The following is a 21,641-nucleotide window of genomic DNA, read 5'->3' on the forward strand; positions in this document are numbered from 1 at the left end:
CAACCCTGCCGAGAAGCAGTCCTGGCTAAGAAAAGTGTGTGGGAAGGTTCCCGGACACTCTATGGCTGCTTTTTTACTGAGGTGGAAACACACGCAAACACGGGAAGAACATACAAAGTCCTTGCAGATGTTGTCCTTGCTGGGATTTGAACCCAGGATCCCAGCGCTGCAAGGCTTCAGTGCTAACCACTGACCCAATGTGCTGCCCTTCACCCTCTAATATCTAACAGGCTGGAGAAACTTGCACCTACTGCCACTCTGTATCTTCAGCTCCTTTGTGAGAAACTAATATATTTGGGAAGCCACTCAGTCTACCAAATAAAATTCCTGAGAAGGAAATTGGGGATGGCTTCGCTACTGGTACTGGGGGCAGTGCTAATACCATGGCGTCGTACCATAGTTTACTGGAAATATTCCAGGCTGGTAGGAGGCAACCAAATTCCCACAGAGAAGTGCCAGCAGTAATGTTCAGGGACCCACGCTTGTAGAAGGAGGAGATAACACCGGGAGAAATAGTGACGGCTGGGGACAGAGTATGGACATGAGGCATGAGGCATGAGGTTGTGAAAAGCTTCTGCCTCCATGAGCCTAAAAGGCCACATTTCAAGTGCAAGCAGCTGCCCAGAAATCTGGCAGTTTAGTATTGCGGCCTGTGGTTTGGTGGCTGGCTGCATACATGCGCTTACATTCCAAGTAACAGAAAACTAAGGAGACGGTGGTCTCTATCATCATCATGGCCTCATCTCGGCACTATGAACTCTCCTGAAGGAGAAGCAAGGGCCCACCGGAGGAGTCTCCGGTTTTCTGGTGGATCCATCCTTCCCTGCCAAGAAGGAACCCTGGCTAAGAAAAGTGTGGGGGAAGGTTCCCAGACACTCTATAGCGGCTTTTTTAATGTGGATCGGACGTGCTTATGCATGTTATTTCTCAAACCGCATAGCAGATCAGGCCATTGCCCAACTCTGTAGTCATGAAATTAAATGCTCAAAGAAAGATGTTTATGTGTCAAAGCACCACCGACAAGTGCGAGTTGATGTTGGACGGGCTGCCATTGCTTCTGCAACAAGCTGCATTAGAGGACTTCCTGGGAAAAATGACACCCAGAGTAGATAAGGTTTCCCTCTATGCCAGTCCTTTCACCGAGCTAAATACAACTCTCAGCAAAAAAAGCTATGTACTGGCTCCGTTCCGTCCCTGGTCACATTCACCTGTCCACGTGTTTGTGGTTAGGCGGTCCTTCCCAGTAAGTGCACTGGGGAGGGCACTGGTAATGTTGTGGGACCCGTGCTTGTGGAAGGCGGAGACGATACCGGGAGAAATAGTGGGGCTGGGAACCGAGTATGGACACCCGGCCGCCGCCGGCATGAGGTTATGAAAAGCTTCCGCCTCCACAAACCTAAAAGGCCACATTTCAAGTGAAAGCAGCTTTAGAGGACTTCCTGTGAGAAATGACAGCTGGATAGATATGGTTTCCCAAGTCCTTTCACCAAGCTAAAGAATATGGCTGTGGTGAAATACAACTCAGCAAAAAAAGCTGTGGACTGGCTACGTACCGTCCCTGGCCACATTCACTTGACCACGTGTTTGTGGTTAGGCGGTCCTTCCCAGTAGGTGCACTGGGGAGGGCACAGGTAATGTTGTCAGACCCGTGCTTGTGGAAGGCGGAGACGATACCGGGAGAAATAGTGGCCGCTGGGGACAGAGTATGGATACTCGGTTGCCGCCATAAGATTGTGGACAGCTTCCGCCTCCACGAGCCTAAAAGGCCACATTTCAAGTGCAAGCAGCTGTCAAAAATTTGGCAGTATAGCATTGCAGCCTGTGGGTGGGTGGCTGGCTGGCTGCATACTTGCGCTTGCATTCCAAGGAATGGGGTAGGGACAACTAAACGCTGCAATGGGACAAAGACGTGGACGGTGATTATTCCAAGTCTGCAACAACAGGTGCATGGCGGGAGGCATCTTCGCATGCGCCAAGGATCACTTATGATGGGCACACTTTTAGGCATCCTAAGGGAGTCAGAGATGCTTCCAGGGGTCTTCCCCATGCTGTTCCCATGTCTTTTCAGCACTGTATGCATGTGTCTGATGATGTTTCACACACCACATGGCCAAATAAGGTTGTAAAATGTTAAAATGACATTTCCCAGTGAATGCATTTGTCTTGGTTGAAAGCAATGCAAAAGTGCAAAAATGCATCAAAAACGCTACGTGTGAACATAGCCCAAGGTGTGGAGGAGTATTTTTGTTTTTGGTTATTTATTTTGCCTTTTATACAAGTCATTACCCTGGAAAGGATGTTCCTTAAGATATTTCCCAGGAAAATCCATTTTGGTTTCATTTTTGTTTGTTTTATTTTGAGTCCGCAAAAGTGGCGTAATACTGTAATACTCTGACAACATTGTTGACAGCAGTGACATGGGAGTCAGAAATGCTTCCAGGGGTCTTCCCCATGCTGTTCCCATGTCATTTGAGCACTGTTCCCGTCGATTTGGGCAATTTTTAGGCCCTCTGCAGACCGCCGGGGGGAGCTGCCTGAAAAACACTCGAGTTTCCCTTAGACTTACATTGGGCTCATTGCTCGGGTCGAGCACCCGAGTATTCCAATTTGCTCGACTCAAGCAACGAGTTCCCGAGCATTTTAGTGCTCGCTCATCACTAGTGATTGTACCTGCTTCCAGTTATGTGCTGTGTGGCTGCTGTACAGCTGGTTAGCGATCAGCAGAGGTGGGTAGCCAGCTGCATGGCTGATCTAGTGGGTGAGAGGCTGGGCCTTCCTACTTTAATCAGCGGGTTTTGTGGGTGAGAGGCCGCGTGAGCCTTCCCACGGTCCATGGAGCTGGTCTGGTAGGTGACATCACATCTGGGCCTTCCTATTACAGTCAGCTGGTCTAATGGGTCAGAGCTATCAGAGCCTTCCCATTACACCCTATAGGTCTACCGGGTTACAGAGCTACGAGAGCCTTCCCGCTACACCTTGCCAGCTCAATCTGACTTGCTAAAGTGTGGCCCGTAGACAAGGTCCAGGCACACAAAGAGGGCATTTGCAGAAAGGTAGCTGTGTGTAGAATAAGTTGAAGCCATGGGCAACTTGTTCTGGGTGTAGTCAGGGCCCCCAATGGGATCCAAAACAGCTGTACAGACAGAAAAAGACAGACATTGAGAGGAAACAGTGAATGGTTTGGGACTAACACTGGAAAAGGCAGACATGCCAGAGTGTGGATGTTTGGATGTACAAAAGTGGCACAGTTTCAGGGACAGGAATAAATGGTGTCAGGTGACTGAGGAAACACATCAGTATGGCTGTAAAAAGACTGCAGTGGGGTGTAAGGTGTATTCTGAATGTTTTGAAGGACAGATGTGGCACCCCAGGGGTCTGGTTGCCACAGTAATAGAAATATTACGTCTGGGAGCAAGTGGGAGGTTTCCTGGTCAGGAGCTCTTACACATGCAACACCTCCTGCCCAGTCCTGGGAGGGGGGGGAATCTGCCCTTATAAACTGGGTCTGGGGAGGGGTTAGTCAGACAGTTAGAGCCTGGAGACAGTTCCAGACACAGGGCAAGAAACAGCTAGGAGCTCTGTAGGAGTAGGAGCTGAAGACCAGGGGCTGGAGCTAAGCAGAGCTCGCCCTAGCAGAAGTCGCTAAGAACCGGACACCGGAGTCCAAGGCTGTGGGGACGTATATTCACCCAGCAGCAGAAACCAACCGGCAGGGGATTCCAGGTCCTCTGGCCATAGAAGCCCGGAGGCTCAGTCACAAGGAAGGGACCAGCACCGCCATCGAGGAGCGGAGGCTATCAGAAGGCCCCAAGTCACCAGCCATACAGGTGAGCACCACACGGTATACTCAGGGACGTGGGCTACTTCCACTCGCTTACAGCAAGGTAGCCAGGAAGAGTGCAGATAGACGGGGAGGCCTACAACTCCACCTGGCCAGGGGAGCTCCTGCTTGCTCACAGACTGACCAGGCCCCTTATGCTAGCCAGTACTCCCAGGAGGGTCTGCCTTAATATCATCAGTAAAGACCCTGAACTGCACTGCAAAGACTCTGAGTCGTTCCTGCTTTCTCACCGCATACAACACTACTAGTACTGGGACTCCCGTGCACCATCACTCCCATCATCCACATTCTCTGCCCTGAGGCTATACTCCTCCCGTGGGGAGTTATCCCATCCTTTGCTGCGCACACCATACCAGCCTCAGCGGTCTGCCTCGCAGCGGCGGTACACCCTGACCGCAATCCACGGGTGGCGTAGTCGGACAATTAACCTAAAACCCATAAAAGACTGCCACTGGTTTGACCACCCTGAGCCACGGGGCCGGGTCGCCGCCACGGAGACTACAACCCCCAGAGACCCGGCTCCGGGTATCCCACACACGTCCACACTAGGCCCAGGGGGCGCGTCAACTTTGGCGTAGTCAGCAGGATTTCGTGCCCGCAACCACCGCGTACTGCACGCCTTCAAAAGACTGTCATACCTGCCGTGGTGAAGGTCCCCGCCATCTGGAGTCGTTTCCCGCCATCCGGAGCCGTTTCCCGCCATCTTCAGCTGTTTTCCCGCCATCCGCAGTTGTTTTCCCGCCATCGGGCGCCATCTTCGGGACGCCGCGCGGGAAGAAGAGGGGCGTGGACGCCGAAAGCGCGCGAGACCTGAAGCTCCGCCCTACGCACCGACGCTGCGCAAGGTCCTGGAAGGAGAGGGAGCAATGCTGACGTCACTAGAGAGCGACGCAAGGTCCTCCACTCTGACGATCGTCTGCGGAGCCGCGGCCTACGGAGAAGAAGCAACAGAAGGTAGGCCACACTTAACTAGGGGGGAGGAAGATGACGGACACGGAGGTACCCTCTACCACCAGTGCGGCCGCTGCCGCAGTAATGCCGTTCACCATGCCTTACATCCCCGGAGCGGCCTGGCTGCCACAATACTCAGGGGAGTCGCATACCCTAAGCGACTTTAAAGAGAGACTGTATATCCTGTTTAAAGTATACCCCCTGATGGAGGGACAAAAAGTGAGCATATTGGTAGGCCAGCTAACCGGCGCAGCCCAACGTGAAGTAAAGTCCTGGTCAGTCAGGGACAAGGAGACCGTGAAGGAGATCTTAGCCCGTCTGTGGGACACTTTCGATACCCGCACCTCAGCAGAGATCAAAATGAAATTTTATGGGTGCAAGCAGCGGGCCCAAGACAGTATAAGAGACTATGCTTTGAATTTGCAAGAGGCCCTGGGAGTCATTAAACAGGCAGACCCTGACAGTGTGCGGAATGCAGATGAACTGTTAACTGAGCAATTCATTGAGGGTCTGCTGTCCAATGCCCACCGAACCCAGTTACGTGCAATGGCCTTGCAGAACCCTGGGTTAGACTTTGCAAAGTTCAAAGACAGGGCCATCCGGGTGCTCCGAGAACCGGCACCGGGTAGCGCTGTAACCCACCGGCGCCCTGCTATTACCTATCACCAGGAGGCGGCGCCATTGTCTACAGAGTCTGTAGGAGCTGGTGCGCAGGCTTTGGATAACAACCCGGCTACAGACTTGCACCACCAGGTCCAAGAACTGACCAAAAGCATAGCCGCGCTAACCAGAACTGTGCAGTCTTTACAGGTCTCTCCTCCAGGAAAGATCCAGCTGGCATCCGGACCAGAGGACGTCCCGTGGCGCCGACAGAGGAGGATCCCAACGTCCAGAGGAAGACCCAGCGACAGATACAACGAGGACGGACAACCCATCTGCCGCCACTGCAATCAACCCGGACATATGGCAAGGTACTGTCATTTAAACGGGCACAACCTGGGGTAGAGGGCCAACCCCCAGGCATAAGATCATCAGGCCCATTGAACTGGTGTGATAAATACGTAGGGGGACATCCGGTCTTGCCTGTGGTACTGGATGGCATTCCTATGAGTGCCCTACTAGACACTGGGTCACAGGTGACTACCATCCCGTACGTGCTCTTTAAGCGGTACTGGAATGACTCGGACATAACCCGCTACCCAGATGACGACCTGAGTATCATCGCCAGCAATGGTCAGCCCGTGCCCCAGGTGGGATTCAAAGAGGTGACCATTAAGATCGGTAAAGTAGAACTGGCGGCACAAGGACTGATTATTGTGGACATTGACCGTCATGAGAGTCACCCTAAAATAACCTTGGGAACTAACGTAATTGAAAATTGTCTTGCAGAGGTAATTTTCATTTTGCAGCAGGTTGCCAAGAACGCCAGTTCCAGCCAGCAGTGTGTTTTCCAAAAAGAGATCCGGGCGCTGATGAAACGGCAACAAGTGGAACTATCTGGTGGTGAGATTGGTAGCGTGAGAATGTGTGACCCGTTCCCTATTGCCATGCCCCCGAAAAGTGAGATGATGATCTGGTGCCGGGCAGCTATTGGTCTACGAGGTAGAGACTACCAAGCAATGGTAGAACCTGTCTACTCAGACAGTAGGCCCACCATTTTGACAGCACGGGGGGTGGTCGATGTACGCCATGGGAGGGTACCTGTCCGCATCATAAATATTGGGGAGAGAGAAGTATACCTGCCCCGGTATGCCACGCTAGCCAAATTGTTCACCATAAACCAAAATTCTGTAAGGGCCGTGGAACCCTTGCCTCCATCTCAACCAGAGGAAGGTAACGGCTCTAAGAAACAAATGGAGGACTGGTGTCAGCAACTGCATGTGGGTACTGACTCCACTCCCTCACACCAAAAACAGGGAGTCTACCGAGTGGTTCAGGAGTACGAAAGAGTCTTTAGTAAACACCCGCTAGACTTTGGGCGAGTAAAGGGGGTAGAACATTAGAGATGAGCGGTGTTCGACTAGAACTGTTCGCCAATCTCAAATTCGAGCTGTTTTGGGCGGTGTTCGAGTTGTTCGACGAACCCGAACGATTTGCAAAAAATTCGGCTGTTCGAGGTTATGTTCGATAACTGTTCGTGCACCAAAAGCGTGTCCTGCATGTCTGGCGCTATTTAGAGCACCAATCATGCAGGGATTGTCTGCCACTCACTGTAATGCCACAGCCATGGTGGTTGTGGCATTACAGTGATTGCCCAAATCGATGGGAACAGTGCCAACAGTGAAACATGAAAAGCCGGCAATTCAGCAGCGGCATACACCTGTACCCGACAATTTAGAACCGAAAGAATAGAGCTTCACACATTGATTAGATAGATATAAACATGTCAGTCACATATATACGAAGTACAGTGAAAGTGCTGCTTACTGTACTTGTCATTTAGCGTAAAGGATTTATCAAAAAAAATAATAGTGTTTTCATGCACCGTCTCTTTAAAAAAGCCGGCCGGCAATTCAGCAGCGGTACCCGACAATTTATAACAGACAGAATAGAGCTTCACACATAGATTAGATAGATAGAAACATGTCAGTCACATATTTATGAAGTACAGTGATAGTGTTGGTTACTGTACTTGTCATTTAGTATTAAAATAAAGGATTTATTATTAAAAAAATTGGCGTGGGGTTCCCCTTAATTTTAGGCTCTAGCGGAGGTTAATCAGACGGCTGGGGCAGATGTTTGAAGCCTGGGAAGGGGGTAATACCCACGGAGCTTCCCAGGCTACTAATATCAGCCCCCAGCTGAATACATAGCCTTTACTAGCTATTAAAATGGGGGACCCCCCCAAAAAAATGACGTGGGGTCCCCCCTAATTTAATAGCTAGCAAAGGCTAGGCAGACAGCTGGGGGCTGATATTAATAGCCCAGGAAGGGAGCCATGAATATTGGCCCCCTCCCAGGCTAGAAACACCAGCCGTCAGCCGCCCCAGAAATGGCGCATTCATAGGATGCGCCAATTCTGGCACTTAGCCTCGCTCTTCCATGCTGCCCTGGTGCGGTGGCAGGGGGTAATAGGGTTGGGGTTGATGTCAGCTTATAATGCCAGCTGACATCAAGCCCAGGTTAGTAATGGAGAGGCGTCTATAAGACACCCCCATTACTAACCCCATAGTCAAAGTTAAAAAAAACACAAACACCCAGAATAAAGTCCTTTAATTGAAATAAAGACACAATTCTTTATTGTTCTAAATTAAACCATACTTACCATCACACCCATTCCAGCTGAAGCCAACGATCTCCTGCAATAAAAGAAAAATAATAAACCAACCTCATCCTTACCTTTCCATGGTTCCCACGACAGCTTCAGCTCTGCTACATCGAGATGACTGGCTGGACCGCAGCAGAACGCTGCCATCCAGTCTGTCATCCCGCAGACACTGAGAAGCGCAGGCATGCTTGCGCTCCTCACTGTCTCGCTGTGACGGCATCCAGATGAGCCGAGGTCATGTCCAATGAACTCGGCTCACCTCATGCACGTCACTGACAGCGTGGGAAAATTCTCACGCTGAAGTGCTGAGTGCAGGAGAATTCTCCCACGCTGTCAGTGATGTGCATGAGGTGAGCTCATGTCCAATAAACTCAGCTCACCTCCTGCACGTCACTGACAGCGTGGGAAAATTCTCCTGCAATCAGCGCTTCAGCGTGAGAATTTTCCCACGCTGTCAGTGACGTGCATGAGGTGAGCCGAGTTCATTGGACATGAACTCGGCTCATCTGGATGTCGTCACAGAGAGAGGCTGAGCAGCGCAAGCAAGCCTGCGCTTCTCAGTGTCTGCGGGATGACAGGCTGGATGGCAGCGTTCTGCTGCGGTCCAGCCTGTCATCTCGATGTAGCAGAGCTGAAGCTGTCGTGGGAACCATGGAAAGGTAAGGATGAGGTTGCTTTATTATTTTTCTTTTATTGCAGGAGATCGTTGGCTTCAGCTGGAATGGGCGTGATGGTAAGTATGGTTTAATTTAGAACAATAAAGGATTGTGTCTTTATTTCAATTAAAGGACTTTATTCTGGGTGTTTGTGTTTTTTTTAACTTTGACTATGGGGTTAGTAATGGGGGTGTCTTATAGACGCCTCTCCATTACTAACCTGGGCTTGATGTCAGCTGGCATTATAAGCTGACATCAACCCCAACCCTATTACCCCCTGCCACCGCACCAGGGCAGCGTGGAAGAGCGAGGCTAAGTGCCAGAATTGGCGCATCCTATGAATGCGCCATTTCTGGGGCGGCTGACGGCTGGTGTTTCTAGCCTGGGAGGGGGCCAATATTCATGGCTCCCTTCCTGGGCTATTAATATCAGCCCCCAGCTGTCTGCCTAGCCTTTGCTAGCTATTAAATTAGGGGGGACCCCACGTCATTTTTTTGGGGGGGTCCCCCATTTTAATAGCTAGTAAAGGCTATGTATTCAGCTGGGGGCTGATATTAGTAGCCTGGGAAGCTCCGTGGGTATTACCTCCTTCCCAGGCTTCAAACATCTGCCCCAGCCGTCTGCTTAACCTCCGCTAGAGCCTAAAATTAAGGGGAACCCCACGCCAATTTTTTTAATAATAAATCCTTTATTTTAATACTAAATGACAAGTACAGTAACCAACACTATCACTGTACTTCATATATATGTGACTGACATGTTTCTATCTATCTAATCTATGTGTGATGCTCTATCTTTCTGTTCTAAATTGTCGGGTACCGCTGCTGAATTGCCGGCCGGCTTTTTTAAAGAGACAGTGCATGAAAACACTATTATTTTTTTAAATAAATCCTTTACACTAAATGACAAGTACAGTAAGCAACACTATCACTGTACGTATTATATATGTGACTGACATGTTTCTATCTATCTAATCTACAGTACAGACCAAAAGTTTGGACACGCCTTCTCATTTAAAGATTTTTCAGTATTTTCATGACTATGAAAATTGTACATTCACACTGAAGGCATCAAAACTATGAATTAACACATGTGGAATTATATACTTAACAAAAAAGTATGAAACAAATGAAAATATGTCTTCTATTCTAGGTTCTTCAAAGTAGCCACCTTTTGCTTTGATGACTGCTTTGCACACTCTTGGCATTCTCTTGATGAGCTTCAAGAGGTAGTCACCAGAAATGGTTTTCACTTCACAGGTGTGCCCTGTCAGGTTTAATAAGTGGGATTTCTTGCCTTATAAATGGGGTTGGGACCATCAGTTGTGTTGTGCAGAAGTCTGGTGGATACACAGCTGATAGTCCTACTGAATAGACTGTTAGAATTTGTATTATGGCAAGAAAATAGCAGCTAAGTAAAGAAAAACGAGTGGCCATCATTACTTTAAGAAATTAAGGTCAGTCAGTGCGAAAAATTGGGCAAACTTTGAAAGTGTCCCCAAGTGCAGTTGCAAAAACCATCAAGCGCTACAAAGAAACTGGCTCACATGAGGACCGCCCCAGGAAAGGAAGACCAAGAGTCACCTCTGCTTCTGAGGATAAGTTTATTCGAGTCACCAGCCTCAGAAATCGCAGGTTAACAGCAGCTCAGATTAGAGACCAGGTCAATGCCACACAGAGTTCTAGCAGCAGACACATCTCTTCAACAACTGTTAAGAGGAGACTTTGTGCAGCAGGCCTTCATGGTAAAATAGCTGCTAGAAAACTACTGCTAAGGATTGGCAACAAGCAGAAGAGACTTGTTTGGGCTAAAGAACACAAGGGATGGACATTAGACCAGTGGAAATCTGTGCTTTGGTCTGATGAGTCCAAATTTGAGATCTTTGGTTCCAACCACCGTGTCTTTGTGCGACGCAGAAAAGGTGAACGGATGGACTCTACATGTCTGGTTCCCACCGTGAAGCATGGAGGAGGAGGTGTGATGGTGTGGGGGTGCTTTGCTGGTGACACTGTTGGGGATTTATTCAATATTGAAGGCAGACTGAACCAGCATGGCTACCACAGCATCTTGCAGCGGCATGCTATTCCATCCGGTTTGCGTTTAGTTGGACCATCATTTATCTTTCAACAGGACAATGACCCCAAACACACCTCCAGGCTGTGTAAGGGCTATTTGACCAAGAAGGAGAGTGATGGGGTGCTACGCCAGATGACCTGGCCTCCACAGTCACCAGACCTGGACCCAATCGAGATGGTTTGGGGTGAGCTGGACCGCAGAGTGAAGGCAAAAGGGCCAACAAGTGCTAAGCATCTCTGGGAACTCCTTCAAGATTGTTGGAAGACCATTTCCGGTGACTACCTCTTGATGCTCATCAAGAGAATGCCAAGAGTGTGCAAAGCAGTCATCAAAGCAAAAGGTGGCTACTTTGAAGAACCTAGAATATAAGACATATTTTCAGTTGTTTCACACTTTTTTGTTAAGTATATAATTCCACATGTGTTAATTCATAGTTTTGATGCCTTCAGTGTGAATGTACAATTTTCATAGTCATGAAAATACAGAAAAACTTTAAATGAGAAGGTGTGTCCAAACTTTTGGTCTGTACTGTATGTGTGAAGCTCTATTCTTTCTGTTCTAAATTGTCGGGTACAGATGCTGAATTGCCGGCCGGCTTTTTTAAAGAGACGGTGCATGAAAACACTAATATTTTTTTTAATAAATCCTTTACACTAAATGACAAGTGCAGTAACCAACACTGTCACTGTGCTTCTTATTTGTGTGACTGACATGTTTCTATCTATCTAATCTATGTGTGATGCTCTATTCCTTCTTGTCTAAATTGTCGGGTACCGGTGTATGCCGCTGCTGAATTTGCCGGCCGGCTTTTTTACAGAGAGTGTCTTCTGAGCAGTTTGTCAGCTTTTGGACACCTTTGCAGGTGTTTTCTATGTGTTTCTATGTGTTTTTTTTGCCTGCCATTGGTTTTAACGGTGTTCGACGGTGTTCTAAGGTGTTCGACGAACAGTTCGACGAACAGTTCCTCGAACATCCCGGTGTTCGACGAACCGAATAGCCGCGCTAACCAGAACTGTGCAGTCTTTACAGGTCTCTCCTCCAGGAAAGATCCAGCTGGCATCCGGACCAGAGGACGTCCCGTGGCGCCGACAGAGGAGGATCCCAACGTCCAGAGGAAGACCCAGCGACAGATACAACGAGGACGGACAACCCATCTGCCGCCACTGCAATCAACCCGGACATATGGCAAGGTACTGTCATTTAAACGGGCACAACCTGGGGTAGAGGGCCAACCCCCAGGCATAAGATCATCAGGCCCATCGAACTGGTGTGATAAATACGTAGGGGGACATCCGGTCTTGCCTGTGGTACTGGATGGCATTCCTATGAGTGCCCTACTAGACACTGGGTCACAGGTGACTACCATCCCGTACGTGCTCTTTAAGCGGTACTGGAATGACTCGGACATAACCCGCTACCCAGATGACGACCTGAGTATCATCGCCAGCAATGGTCAGCCCGTGCCGCAGGTGGGATTCAAAGAGGTGACCATTAAGATCGGTAAAGTAGAACTGGCGGCACAAGGACTGATTATTGTGGACATTGACCGTCATGAGAGTCACCCTAAAATAACCTTGGGAACTAACGTAATTGAAAATTGTCTTGCAGAGGTAATTTTCATTTTGCAGCAGGTTGCCAAGAACGCCAGTTCCAGCCAGCAGTGTGTTCTCCAAAAAGAGATCCGGGCGCTGATGAAACGGCAACAAGTGGAACTATCTGGTGGTGAGATTGGTAGCGTGAGAATGTGTGACCCGTTCCCTATTGCCATGCCCCCGAAAAGTGAGATGATGATCTGGTGCCGGGCAGCTATTGGTCTACGAGGTAGAGACTACCAAGCAATGGTAGAACCTGTCTACTCAGACAGTAGGCCCACCATTTTGACAGCACGGGGGGTGGTCGATGTACGCCATGGGAGGGTACCTGTCCGCATCATAAATATTGGGGAGAGAGAAGTATACCTGCCCCGGTATGCCACGCTAGCCAAATTGTTCACCATAAACCAAAATTCTGTAAGGGCCGTGGAACCCTTGCCTCCATCTCAACCAGAGGAAGGTAACGGCTCTAAGAAACAAATGGAGGACTGGTGTCAGCAACTGCATGTGGGTACTGACTCCACTCCCTCACACCAAAAACAGGGAGTCTACCGGGTGGTTCAGGAGTACGAAAGAGTCTTTAGTAAACACCCGCTAGACTTTGGGCGAGTAAAGGGGGTAGAACATCACATCCCTACAGGAGACCATCCACCCATAAAGGAAAGATACTGACCTGTACCCCCTGCACACTATCAGCATGCAAAGGGGATGTTGCGGGACATGAAGGAGGCTGGGGTAATCAGGGACAGCTGTAGCCCCTGGGCAGCTCCACTAGTTCTAGTGAAACAGAAGGACAACACCATGAGAATGTGTGTAGACTACAGAAAGGTCAAACGTATCACACACAAAGATGCGTACCCGTTACCTAGAATAGAAGAATCTTTAGCTGCATTAAAATCTGCTAACTTCTTCTCCACTTTGGATCTTACTAGCGGGTACTGGCAGGTTCCTGTAGCAGAGGCAGACAAGGAGAAGACTGCATTCACCACCCCGATGGGTCTCAGCGAATTCAACTGTATGCCGTTCGGGCTCTGCAACGCACCAGGAACCTTCCAGCGGTTGATGGAATGCTGTCTGGGACACCGGAATTTCGAGACGGTCCTGTTATACCTGGACGATATCATCGTTTATTCCAAAACCTACGAGGACCATCTGAAACACCTGGCAGAAGTGTTTGACGCCCTGGCAAGCTACGGCCTAAAGGTGAAACCCTCCAAGTGTCACCTCCTGAAACCAAAGGTGCAGTACCTGGGACACGTGGTGAGTGCTCACGGAGTGGCTCCCGACCCCGATAAGATCACCGTGATTAAAGACTGGCCAAGACCCTCCAGCATAAAAGAAGTGCGGCAGTTCCTCGGGTTGGTAGGCTACTACCGAAGATTCATTCCCGCTTTCACCAAAATGGCAGCCCCTATGCAGGACCTCCTGATAGGTCAATCCAGGAAGGCCAAAAACCAGGTGGGAAAAGCTGGAAGATGAGTCCTTCCACCAGCTGAAGATGGCCCTCACGGGGGATGAAATCCTGGCGTACCCTGACTACAGCCAGCCCTTTATCCTCCACACGGACACGAGCAACATCGGGCTAGGAGCCATACTGTCCCAGATCCAGCAGGGGAAAGAACGGGTAATCGCTTACGCCAGCCGAAAACTACGGCCCACAGAGAGAAACCCTGAGAATTATAGCTCATTCAAGCTAGAGTTCCTGGCAGTGGTGTGGGCAGTGACCGAACGTTTGAAGTATTACCTTGCCTCTTCCAAGTTGACCGTGTACACGGATAGCAACCCGTTGACACACCTGGACACTGCAAAACTTGGTGCCCTAGAGCAGAGATGGATGGCCCGCCTGTCCAACTATGAATTCACCATCAAATACCGGGCGGGACGCTCAAATGCCAACGCGGATGCCCTGTCCAGAATGCCAAACTTACCGGACGTAGGGGAAGATCCAGAAGAACTGGAAGAAGTCGAACTCCCTGCGTTCCACCGTCCACCCTGTATTCCCACCGTGTGAGGGACAGGCGCTCTGCTACGTTCAATCCCTTACCCCACTACAGCTGGGCGGAGACACAAGACAGTGATCCCGCAGTCCGTCTAGTGAAGGAAATGCTGACACAGGCTGATGACCGTCTTGACCCAGACACTCCGGAGGAGACCAAGCTACTGTGGAAGGAGAAAAGTAAGCTGTTTCTCTACAAGGAGAAGCTGTGCCGGAGAATGGTCAACTCTCGAACACATGAGCTGACCTGGCAGGTAGTGGTCCCAAGACGAGACGCGGCTATGGTTCTGGAGGCATACCACGACGGAGCAGGACACTTCGGATGGAAGAAGCTGGAGTTCCTGTTGCGTGAACGGTTCTACTGGGTAGGCATGAGAGGAGCCATCGAGAGATGGTGCAGAGACTGTGGCCCGTGCAACCTAAGAAGAAAGGACCGTGCCAGCCAGAAGACTCCCCTGCAGTCTATCATCACCAGGCAGCCACTGGAATTGGTAGCCCTGGACCATGTGAAACTGGCTCCAAGCAAATCCGGATACGTCTACGCCCTCACCATCGTAGATCACTACTCCCGGTTCCTGGTGGTGGTCCCTGTCAAAGACTTAATGGTTCAAACAGCAGCCAGAGCCTTCCAGCTGCACTTCTGCCGTCCACACGGGTATCCGGAGCAAGTGTTGACGGACCAAGGACCAGCCTTCGAAGCGGAGGTCTTCCAGGAGTTCTGCAACCTGTATGGCTGCAGGAAGATAAGAACAACGCCCTATCACCCTCAGACCAATGGACTATGTGAGAAAATGAACCAGGTGGTGATAGACTTGCTAAAAACATTGCCCCTGGAAGAACGCAGTCTGTGGCCTGAAAAACTGCCTGATCTGGTGGACTTGTATAATCACATCCCCGTAGGTTCCACCAACTGTACCCCGGCTTACCTAATGAGAGCAAGACCTGGTAAGCTACCTATTGACCTGGATATGGGAGTCCTGACACCTGAGGACACCTCGCCAGAGGCAGACTGGGATACAGAACGGCAGCAGCAGTATCGGAAAGTACAGGAGAGCGTCGAGCGAAGTCTGTCTCAAGCAAGAGAAAGGCAAGAGAAGGCTTATAACCAGCATGCTCCCGCTGTTCCCCTGGTACCCGGAGAGCAGGTCTTGAAGAGAAAGAGGCGGCTCCACAAGTTGGACGACCAGTGGGAGAAGGACCCGTACACCGTACTGCCCTCAAGCCATGAGAACCCAAAAGTGTGTGTCATCAGTAAGGATGGAGGAGAGACCACAGCCATTGTCTCCAGAGACCACCTGAAAAAGTGTCCCGAGCAGCTGCAAAGCCCTGACAAAGATCAAGAGAACCCTCAACCCACAGAGGAAAGGGAAGAAATGATCAGTACCGTACTCGGAGACTTTCCCCGGTCCTGGACTCAAATCAACAACGCAGTCGTGGTACCCGTCCTCACCTTTCTCCAGCCGGCCCCTCAAGGGCCTACAGAAGAACAGGAAGGGTTGGGAGAGCAGCCAGCGCAGGAGGCAGAAGAATCCATACCAGCAGCCCAGGAGAATCAACCCTCTGCTAGTAGTGAGCCTGTCGTGCCCCTAGTAAGCCAAAGAGTACGCAGAAAGCTGCCAGGCCTACCCGCAACACCTTCTACACCCTGTAGTGCAGAACCAGATAGTGGGTTACGTAGGTCCACCAGGAGCACTAGAGGACAGATGCCCGCTCGCTGGAGAATCTAAAATGTAATGTAAATTTGCTTGTAAATTGCCAATGTTGAAAAAGGTTTATGTTTTTGTTGCCTGTTCATTGATTATGTTTCTCTAGTTACCCTGCAGGTTTATTTGGACTGACAGGTTATGGACGCTGAATAACCGGATCTATATTGTAGATAGTTGCACCTTGGTGCCTCTTGCGAAGATGGCCGCGGAAGAGAAAAACCTGTCTGGCGTGGCCTACTTGTGGCCCAAAGTAGCTAGCCTCAGCCTTGCAGCCACGCCCAGGGCCAACATTTGGGGTTTGCTATGGACAGGTCCCCTACTCTGTTCCAAGACTTCACCTTGTTGGGTAACATGGACACCCGGTCACGGACACGCCGTGACCTCTAAAGACTAAAACTTCTTGTATATATGTTGTTGTATTATTGTTTATGCCCTGTATTTGTGTTTTCTTGAAAATGTGTTTAGTCCCGGAGTACTAAAACTAACTAGGGGGGAATGTGGCACCCCAGGGGTCAGGTTGCCACAGTAATAGAAATATTACGTCTGGGAGCAAGTGGGAGGTTTCCTGGTCAGGAGCCCTTACACATGCAACACCTCCTGCCCAGTCCTGGGAGGGGAGGAATCTGCCCTTATAAACTGGGTCTGGGGCGGGGTTAGTCAGACAGTTAGAGCCTGGAGACAGTTTCAGACACAGGGCAAGAAACAGCTAGGAGCTCTGTAGGAGCAGGAGCTGAAGACCAGGGGCTGGAGCTAAGCAGAGCTCGCCCTGGCAGAAGTCGCTAAGAACCGGACACCGGAGTCCGAGGCTGTGGGGACGTATATTCAACCAGCAGCAGAAACCAACCGGCAGGGGATTCCAGGTCCTCTGGCCATAGAAGCCCGGAGGCTCAGTCACAAGGAAGGGACCAGCACCGCCATCGAGGAGCGGAGGCTATCAGAAGGCCCCAAGTCACCAGCCATACGGGTGAGCACCACTCGGTATACTCAGGGATGTGGGCTACTTCCACTCGCTTACAGCAAGGTAGCCAGGAAGAGTGCAGATAGAGGGGAGGCCTACAACTCCACCTGGCCAGGGGATCTCCTGCTTGCTCACAGACTGACCAGGCCCCTTATGCTAGCCAGTACTCCCGGGAGGGTCTGCGTTAGTATCATCAGTAAAGACCCTGAACTGCACTGCAAAGACTCTGAGTCGTTCCTGCTTTCTCACCGCATACAGCACTACTAGTACAGGGACTCCCGTGCACCATCACTCCCATCATCCACATTCTCTGACCTGAGGCTATACTCCTCCCGTGGGGAGTTATCCCATCCTTTGCTGCGCACACCACACCAGCCTCAGCGGTCTGCCTCGCAGCGGCGATACACCCTGACCGCAATCCACGGGTGGCGTAGTCGGACAATTAACCTAAAACCCATAAAAGACTGCCACTGGCTTGACCACCCTGAGCCACGGGACCGGGTCGCCGTCACGGAGACTACAACCCCCAGAGACCCGGCTCCGGGTATCCCACACACGTCCACACTGGGCCCAGGGGGCGCGTCACAGACCTAGAGAGTTTGGTGACTGCAAAGGCAGGTGACGTACTAGGACACATAACAAACAGACATAACAAAGGATCAAACATGGAGCAGGAGTAATCAACCTGTACGGTCTGGGGAGATGTACTGTGAAGCACTGAGAGAATGGGCTGCACTGAAACAATCAGAACAGTCTGTACTTCTGACTGACGTGACACAGCAAAAAGGAGGAAGTATAGAGACATACTTTGGACAGTTACAGCTGAAGTGGGCAGACATGGGGTACAGTGCCAGGAATACTCGATGTTAAAATACTGTTAAGTGCATTCATTGACGATATGAACAAAGGCTTACGTAAGACAATACAGATAGCCAGACCAGAATGGAGAAATATGAACCCAAAAATATCTCTTACAAGTTGCTAGAGGAGTTGAACAGGCAAGGACCAAGTGACCAGTCATGTATGCTAAAGCACAAGGGAAAAAGTGGAGACACAGTAGGGGACCAAATGACCTGACAAGAGTGCAGTGCTGGAATTGTGGGGAACACGGACATTACGCCAAACGTAAAAACTCTAGGAGGGAGACAGAGCAGACTGACTGACCTTCCACCCGCTCTGCCTTCAGCCTAGGAGCCACTCCTCGCTGGTTAAATATCAATAGCTCTGACCAGGGATATAAGGAATATGTATCCCATACAAAAAAAAGAAAATAAAGTTTCCCTGACACTTACAGAATAGTACATGATTTGGAGAGCAGTTAATGATGTTACAGAGAGTGTGACCTCGACTGTTTCTAACACACATTACTGGCACAGATCCCAGTTACTGCACAGACTACTGGACAAACCTGATGTTGACAACTTTTCTCTGTGCCCCTTCACCCTGATTGCCAGTACCTTTTCACCTTGACACATGAAGGGAAACAGTACTACTGGACAGTCCTCCCACAAGGAGGAATGAATTCCCCTACCATTTATTCAACAGCAATGGCCGAGCTGTACAAGGAGGCATTGCATCACCTCTTCACCTATGAAAAGCAGATATGTGATAAGCTGGCGGTGGAAGAATGGAGCAGTGAAAACCGCCTCATCCACAGAGCATGCTATTACAGTACTTTGATGTCCTTTTGCTCTGCTGCTCAGACCAGACGTCCTGCAAGGAAGCCACAATTTCCTTGCTGTGTTTCTTAGCAGAAAAAGGTTGCAAAGTCTCACGTGACTAATTACAATTCTGCAAACAAAAGGTGACATTTTTAGGTCACTGTATTGCTGAAGGTAAAAGACACCTGACTGAAGAGAGAGAAAACAAGCAGTTCAAAATCTCTCTTTACTCAGGTCGTGCCGACAGTTACGCACCTTTTTAGGCTCGGTGTCCTATTGTAGGCCTTGGATAATGTCTGCTTCCCAAATGATGCAACCACTCTATGACTGTCTATCATCAGATCATTTTGATCTCACTTAGGAAGTTATTGATTCATTTCATTTTTTTTCAAACTGATCATTGTCAGCCCTGGCCTTAGGCATTCCAAAATATGATTAGCCTTTTTTTTTTTTTTGCTTTGCACAGAGCAAGGAGAACATGCGACAGCAGTACTGACACAACAGCATGGTGACAGACAAAGGCCAATAGCTTTCTACTCAGCACAATTACCAGTGATCACAGGGTCTCCCACATGTGTCTGTGCTGTAGGGACTGCTGCACTACTGCTAGGAAAGGCATGCGAGATCACATTGACTTTTCCTTTGACAATTTACTCCCCATATGACATTCATGCTATACTCATATAGGTTCAGCAGAAACACAAAACCATAGCTCCCAACCGTCCCTCATACTGCGGGACCGTCCCGATTTTGAGGCCATGCCCCACAATCCCGGCCGGGACCGGCTTTTCCCGCACACACAGCAGTGAGAATTAGTCGACACGCCCCCTTGTATTAAGCCACGCACTTTCCATCTCTTCTTCTGCCAGTGCGGTGGTTCAGAGAGGGAGAGAGGTCACTCACAGTGGTATCTGGCAGTCTCCTGGATTAAGGTAACCGTAATGGCAATCACCTCCAGCAGCGTGTGCGTTCTGAATCCCTGTGTCTGTGTGCTTGCAGCAGCCATAATGGCACTGAAGATAGCAGCCACTACAAGCACACAGAAGGCTGAGCTGCTGCTTGGGGGATCCTGATGAGAAGGCATATTGGTGTTTGTTCCTGATCCTCTCCTGTGTGATACTAACTACCGAGTCGTGTATCTAATGATTAGAATGTGCAACTTTTAAAATAGAATTTTGTACTTTAACCCCTTTACCCACGAAGGTGGTTTGCACGTTAATGACCAGGCCAATTTTTACAATTCTAACCACTGTCACTTTATGAGGTAATTACTCTGGAACGCTTCAACGGATCCCCCTGATTCTGAGATTTTTCATGACATATTGTACTTCATGATAGTGATAAAATTTCTGCGATATCACTAACGTTTATTTATGAAAAAAAAACGGAAATTTGGCGAAAATTATGAAAATTTCGCAATTTTCAAAATTTTTATTTTTATGCTCTTAAATCAGAGAGATATGTCACACAAAATAGTTCATAAATAACATTTCCCACATGTCTACTTTACATCAACACACCTTCTCATTTAAAGATTTTTCTGTATTTTCTTGACTATGAAAATTGTACATTCACACTGAAGGCATCAAAACTATGAATTAACACATGAGGAATTATATACTTAACAAAAAAGTGTGAAACAACTGAAAATATGTCTTATATTCTAGGTTCTTCAAAGTAGCCACCTTTTGCTTTGATGACTGCTTTGCACACTCTTGGCATTCTCTTGATGAGCTTCAAGAGGTAGTCACCGGAAATGGTCTTCCAACAATCTTGAAGGAGTTCCCAGAGATGCTTAGCACTTGTTGGCCCTTTTGCCTTCCCTCTGCGGTCCAGCTCACCCCAAACCATCTCGATTGGGTTCAGGTCTGGTGACTGTGGAGGCCAGGTCATCTGGCGTAGAACCCCATCACTCTCCTTCTTGGTCAAATAGCCCTTACACAGCCTGGAGGTGTGTTTGGGGTCATTGTCCTGTTGAAAAATAAATGATGGTCCAACTAAACTCAAACCGGATGGAAAGCATGCCGCTGCAACATGCTGTGGTAGCCATGCTGGTTCAGTATGCCTTCAATTTTGAATAAATCCCCAACAGTGTCACCAGCAAAGCACCCCCACACCATCACACCTCCTCCTCCATGCTTCACGGTGAGAACCAGGCAAGTAGAGTCCATCCGTTCACCTTTTCTGCGTCGCACAAAGACACGGTGGTTGGAACCAAAGATCTCAAATTTGGACTCATCAGACCAAAGCAAAGATTTCCACTTGTCTAATGTCCATTCCTTTTGTTCTTTAGCCCAAACAAATCTCTTCTGCTTGCTACCTGTCCTTAGCAGTGGTTTCCTAGCAGCTACTAGGGTTAGTCAATAAGTAATGCCTCCTATTTTTTTTCTCCTTTTAATTGGCAAGAAATTCAAATGCAATTACATAGGTTGAAAACCACAACATTAACGATTAATTTGTCACTTTTCAATATAATCTCCATCCATTTCCACAGTCTTGGTCCACCATTTAACAAGGGCATGTATTCCAGCATGGTAAAAAGCATTCTTGGGACCCAACGTGCACAAACTTTTCTGTATCCCAGTTGTCCAATAATTTTCATCACACTGCCTTTACTGAGGCAGATAATGCCACACAATTCATCTGCAGTCACCTGGCGGTCACCACGAATGATGTCATCGACTCGCTGAATGTTGCTTGGAGTCACTGCGGTTACTGGCCTGCCACTCCACATTTTGTCAGCCAACGGTGATGGCCCTTCAGCTGTGTTACAGCAACAAACCCATCATCTAACAGTACTGACATCCACTGTTGCATCACCGTACACATTTTTCAGTCTCTCATGAATTGGAATGGGCGTTTCACCTTCTGCATGCAAGAATTCAATCACAGAACGTTGTCTAATGCAAACATCGATGTGAGCCATTTTGCAAACG

At 49.2% G+C, this 21,641-nt stretch overlaps 1 protein-coding gene and 1 long non-coding RNA gene across 2 annotated transcripts in view; one reads left to right on the forward strand and one right to left on the reverse strand.

Moving 5' to 3' along the window:
- Positions 1 to 21,641, reverse strand: part of LOC141166626 (excitatory amino acid transporter 5-like) — a 926,734-nt gene that overhangs the window by 434,317 nt on the left and 470,776 nt on the right. The window lies entirely within an intron of this gene.
- Positions 19,562 to 21,641, forward strand: part of LOC141166687 (uncharacterized) — a 149,939-nt gene continuing 147,859 nt past the window's right edge. The window contains exon 1 of the long non-coding RNA XR_012251338.1: positions 19,562 to 19,637. This is a non-coding gene — a long non-coding RNA (uncharacterized lncRNA). The remainder of the gene's footprint in view (positions 19,638 to 21,641) is intronic.

This window comes from Phyllobates terribilis, unplaced genomic scaffold, assembly GCF_046119375.1.
Source record: "Phyllobates terribilis strain yellow unplaced genomic scaffold, ASM4611937v1 Scaffold_1__5_contigs__length_1240528914, whole genome shotgun sequence".
Lineage (NCBI taxonomy): Eukaryota > Metazoa > Chordata > Amphibia > Anura > Dendrobatidae > Phyllobates > Phyllobates terribilis.